This window comes from Elephantulus edwardii, unplaced genomic scaffold (assembly GCF_000299155.1).
Source record: "Elephantulus edwardii isolate Elephantulus edwardi_28Jun2011 unplaced genomic scaffold, EleEdw1.0 scaffold00057, whole genome shotgun sequence".
NCBI classification, from domain to species: Eukaryota; Metazoa; Chordata; class Mammalia; order Macroscelidea; family Macroscelididae; genus Elephantulus; species Elephantulus edwardii.
The window spans coordinates 15,327,195-15,332,197 of record NW_006399807.1 but is presented as its reverse complement, the minus strand read 5'-3'; the positions used below and the strand labels follow the sequence as shown (position 1 = coordinate 15,332,197).

At 41.5% G+C, this 5,003-nt stretch overlaps 1 protein-coding gene across 1 annotated transcript in view; it reads right to left on the bottom strand.

Moving 5' to 3' along the window:
* LOC102862819 (putative dimethylaniline monooxygenase [N-oxide-forming] 6-like) overlaps positions 1-5,003 on the bottom strand; it is a 48,306-nt gene that overhangs the window by 31,776 nt on the left and 11,527 nt on the right. The gene's annotated exons all lie outside the window — the stretch shown is intronic.

Below are 5,003 nucleotides of genomic sequence, written 5' to 3'. Positions count from 1 at the left end.
AAGATTCTCACCACTGGACCAATTGGCAGCATCATGATAGATGATGAAGAGACTGAGGTTGTTAACAGCTTCAGCTTGCTTGGCTCCACAATAAACATTCTTGGTACCAGTCGCCAGGAAATCAGAAGACAAATTGTATTGGGAAAATCTGTGGTCAGGAATCTCTTCAGAGTCCAGAAGAGAAATGTCAGTCTGGAGACTAAGGTGCACCTGATCCAGGCTGTAGTCTTTGTGATTACTTGCTATGCATCAGAGGTCAGAGAACTGGAAAATGACAAGGGATGATAGAAGGAGAATTGATGCCTTTGAGTTGTGGTCCTGGAGTATTGAATATATTGTGTACTGCAGAAGTACAAACAAGTTTGTCCTAGAGAAGGGGAAACCAGTCAGCTCCTTGGAGGCAAGAATTCTGAAGCTCCATCTGACATACTTTAGGCATGTTGCAAGGAGGGGAGGGTGGTGGGACAGCACAAGAGAGGATGACCCTGGATGAGATGAACTCAGTGACTGGGGAAATGGGGGTAGTGTGTCAGAGAAGAAGAGGTTGGCACAGAATAAAGCGGGGTTCAGAGCTGTTGTACATATAAAGTCACTATGAGTCACAAGTGATTCAATGGCATTTAACAACTATATATATATAATTTAGTCCTTCATGCTTCTTGTCATACATTTATGAAATACTACATTGATTCACTGTCCCAAAAGTTATTTCTCTCACCTCATATACTATAAAGTGTATTTACCATGGTATTTCAGGATAACACAACCCTGCTTGCTGAAACTGAAGAAGACCTGAAGCGCCTGCTGCAGAGTGTCAAGGACTGCAGCCTACAATATGGATTGAGGCTCAATGTCAAGAAGACAAAGATTCTCACCACTGGACCAATTGGCAGCATCAGGATGGATGGTGAAGAGATTGAGATTGTACACAGCTTTAGCTTGCTTGGCTCCACAGTCAACACTCTTGGCACCAGCATCCAGGAAATTAAAAGGCACATTGCCATGGGAAAGTCTGCTGTTAGGGACCTCTCCAAAGTGCTGAAGAGCAGTGGTGTCTCTCTGGAGACTAAGGTGTGTCTGATACAGGCCATGGTCTTTGCAATCACTTGTTATGCATCAGATAGTTGGACAATGACCAAGGAGGATAGAAGGAGAATTGATGCCTTTGAGCTGTGGTGCTGGAGAAGAGTATTGAGAATACCATGGACTGCTAGGAAAACAAACAGATTTGTCCTGGAGAGGGTTAAACCGGGTGGCTCCTTGGAGGCAAGGATTCTGAGGCTCCATCTAACATACTTTGGACATGTTGTGAGGAGAGAGAGGTCCTTGGAGAAGGGCATCATGCTTGGGAGGGTGGAGGGACAGCGCAGGAGAGGAAGGCCCTCTATGAGGTGGATTGATTCAGTGACTGGGATAATTGGGATGGGTGTGTAAGAGGCAGTGCGATTGGCACAGGACAGAGCGGAGTTTAGGGCTGTTGTACATAGGGTCGCTATGAGTCGCAAGTGACTCGACGGCACATAACAACAACAACAACAGCAACATTTCAGCAAACAGATGCTGCCCTACATGTGCTCACCAAATTGTGCTAAGAAATCTGGAGGATAACTATTTGGCCAACTGATTGGAAGAGATCCATATTCATTCCCATTCAAAAAAAAAAAAAAGATAAACCTGACCCGACAGAATGTGAAAATTATCAAACAATATCACTAGTATTACACACTAGCAAAATTCTGCTGATGATTATACAGAAAAGACTTGAACAGTACATTGACAGAGAACTACCAGAAATGCAGGCTGGGTTTAGAAGAGGTTGTGGCACTAGGGACATTATTGCCAATGTCAGATGGATCTTAGCAGGAAGCAAAGAGTTACCAGAAGAAATGTCTTGTGTGTTTTATTGACTATAGCAAGGCATTTGACTGTGTGGATCGCAATAAATTGTGACTAATCTTGAAAAAAATGGGAGTCCTAGAACACTTGATCATGCTTATATGAAACATATACTTGGACCAAGAAGCAGTCCTCAGAACAGAGCAAAGAAACACTGTATGGTTCAAAATCAGGAAAGGAGTGTATCAAGGATGCATCCTGTCCCCGTACCTTTTCAATCTGTGTGCAGAACAGATCATTCAGAAAGCAGGGCTTTATGAGGTGGATTGGATGAAAACTCATTAACAACCTATGATATGCAGATAACACAACCTTGCTTGCTGAAACTGAAGGAGACCTGAACCACTTGCTGCAAAAGGCCAAGGACTGTAGTCTTCAAAATGCATTGAAACTCAATATCAGGAAGACAAAGATTCTCACCACTGGGCCAATTGGCAGCACCATATTAGATGGAGAAGAGATTGAGGTTGTTAGCAATTACAGCTTGCTCGTATCCACAATCAACACTATTAACACCAGCAGTCAGGAAATCAAAAGATGATTTACATTGGGAAAATCTGCTGTCATGGACCTCTCCAGAGTGCTGGAGAGCAATGATAATCGCCTAGATACAAAGCTATGCCTCATCCAGGCCATGGTCTTCTCAATTATTTGTTATGCTTCAGAGAGTTGGACAATGACTAAGGATGACAGAAGAAGAATAGATGTCTTTGAGTTGTGGTGCTGGAGAAGAGTCTTGAACATACTATGGACTGCCAAGAAAACAAATAGGTCTGTCTTGGAGAGAGTGAAACCAAGTCTCTCCTTGGAGGCTAGGATTTTGAAGCTCCATCTCACTTACTTTGGGCACATGGCCAGGAGAGATTGGTCCTTGGAGAAGGACATCATGCTTGAAAAGATGGACAGACAACTCAGAAAAGGGAGATCCTGGATGAGATGGATTGGTCCAGTAACTGGGGAAATTTGGGTTGGTGTGTTGGAATTAGACTGGCTCAGGGCAGGGAAGGGTTCAGAGCTGCTGTACACAGGGTTGCTATACATCACAGGCGACTTAATGGCACATAACAACAATAACACACTATGACAGATTTGGAAGCAAAAGAGGCATCATCTTCCTAAGTAAGATGCCTCCAGAAACTCTATGAACTTTGATAAATATCGATAGTTGTAGAGGGGCTTCAGACCTTTTGTTCATAGGGTTGCTATGAGTTGTGCTTGACTTGAAGGCAATCAACAACAATGTGCTTCAAGGTCTGATTTTTTATATCCTAGAACAGAGATTGCTAATATCCAGTCTTCTCTTTTTCCTAATGGAATGTTGATTTTGTTTGAGGTGGCAATGTACTCAGCAAAGGGAACTATTCCCCAGACTCCTGTGCAGCTAGCATGGGCTATGAGATGTAAGTAGATGCTTTGGGTAGGTTTTCAGAGGAAGGGAGTGAGTCATCTCGGAGACTATCCTTTTACTATCCAGTCTTCCTTTTTTTCCCTTCTCTTGCCTAGTAGGTGTTGTGATGAGTAAATCTCCACTAACTGTTGTATTTTCTTGGACTTTTGAGGCAACCTTGAAGATATAAGCCTGAGGCTAATGGTGAAACTGGATTCCTTAGGACTTCTGGTGCCATTTCTGGATGACTTCATCTTGAGTTTCTTTCAAGTGATTGCAAAATAAACATAATTTTTAAAGCCACAAATATGGTATCATGTTGCATATAAAATGAAACATAATCCTAGTTGTTCTACTTCCATTCTACCTGAATTGATGGTTTTCTCTGAACTTTCAGGGCATTGTTCTACCTCTTTAATGTTAGTTGCAAAAAATAACCTTGGTGGCTAAGTTGTTAAGTGCTAAGCTGATAAATGAAATGTCAGTGGTTTGAACCTACCCATAACTGCAAGGGGCGGGGCAACCACTCCAACACCTGAAAATCTGCTACAGTAAAGCACACAGCTTAGGAAACTCTATTTAACAGTTCTACCTATTTGATAGACTTGCTCTGAATTCAAATTGACTCATATCTTATCGTTCATAAGATTTTCAAGAACAGTAAGAGTCAATTTGAATTCAGAGCAACCTATCAGACAGGTAGAACTGCCAGAGTGCTCGTTAGAAGCAAAGATGATAAAGCCTCCTCTCACATACTTTGGGCATGTTGCTAGGAAAGGCTATTCCTGGGATATGGACATTATGCTTGTGAAGGTGTGGGGACGGTGAAGGACAAGAAGACCCTCAACAAGGTAGATTGATATAGTGCCTGCAGCAATGGGCTTGAGGGTGTCAGAGAGTGTGACAATGGCACAGGAAAAGACAGGGTTCAGATCTGTTGTTCATAGAGTCACTATGAGTTTTACTTGTTCACAGCACCTAACAACAATAACAACATATCTTATTTCCTTTAAAAAAGGACCTTTCTCAAAATTGTTGACTTCTGATTCATGATTATTTCCATAGCATTATTTTATCTGTGTTTAATTTCCTTCTATTTTGATTTAAACTTATAAAGCATTTTATTGTTGCTTCTACTTAATATATTTCTTTTCATTACATCTCAATCAAATGCTATGCAATTGCACTGTGGTCAATCAAATGCAGTGTAGTTTACTGCATCTGAAAATCTGCTGGAAGGTCAGCTATGGGTCCATTCCAACTTGACAGCATCCAACAACAATCACATTATGGACTTCCTGAATGCTGACTATGTTTTTGGTATACAGGCAGACTCTGGATTATGTGTGAGATCAGTTCCTAGGTGTGTCTTTAAGTTAAATTTGTGAGTCAGTTTGGAAGAAGTGTATACCGTTCATTACTGCCTTACTTCAATAGAGGAAAAAGCTTTCAATCTGTTCAATGATTTAAAAGCTACACATGCAACAAGTGAATGTGATTGTGATAAAGAATTTGTGTGAGCAGTGGTTGGTTCAATTGCTTCAAAATGAGAGCAAATTTATACATCATTAAAAGACCCTAGAGAATAAGTCTGAATCCACCAACTGCTCAGCTGAAAAACACTGGGCGATCCCCTCCTTTGCCATTTACAGTTTGTGAATCCCACTGGAGGACCAGTTATCATTTGTTCCAATTGGATGACAATGTGTGTGTGTGTGTG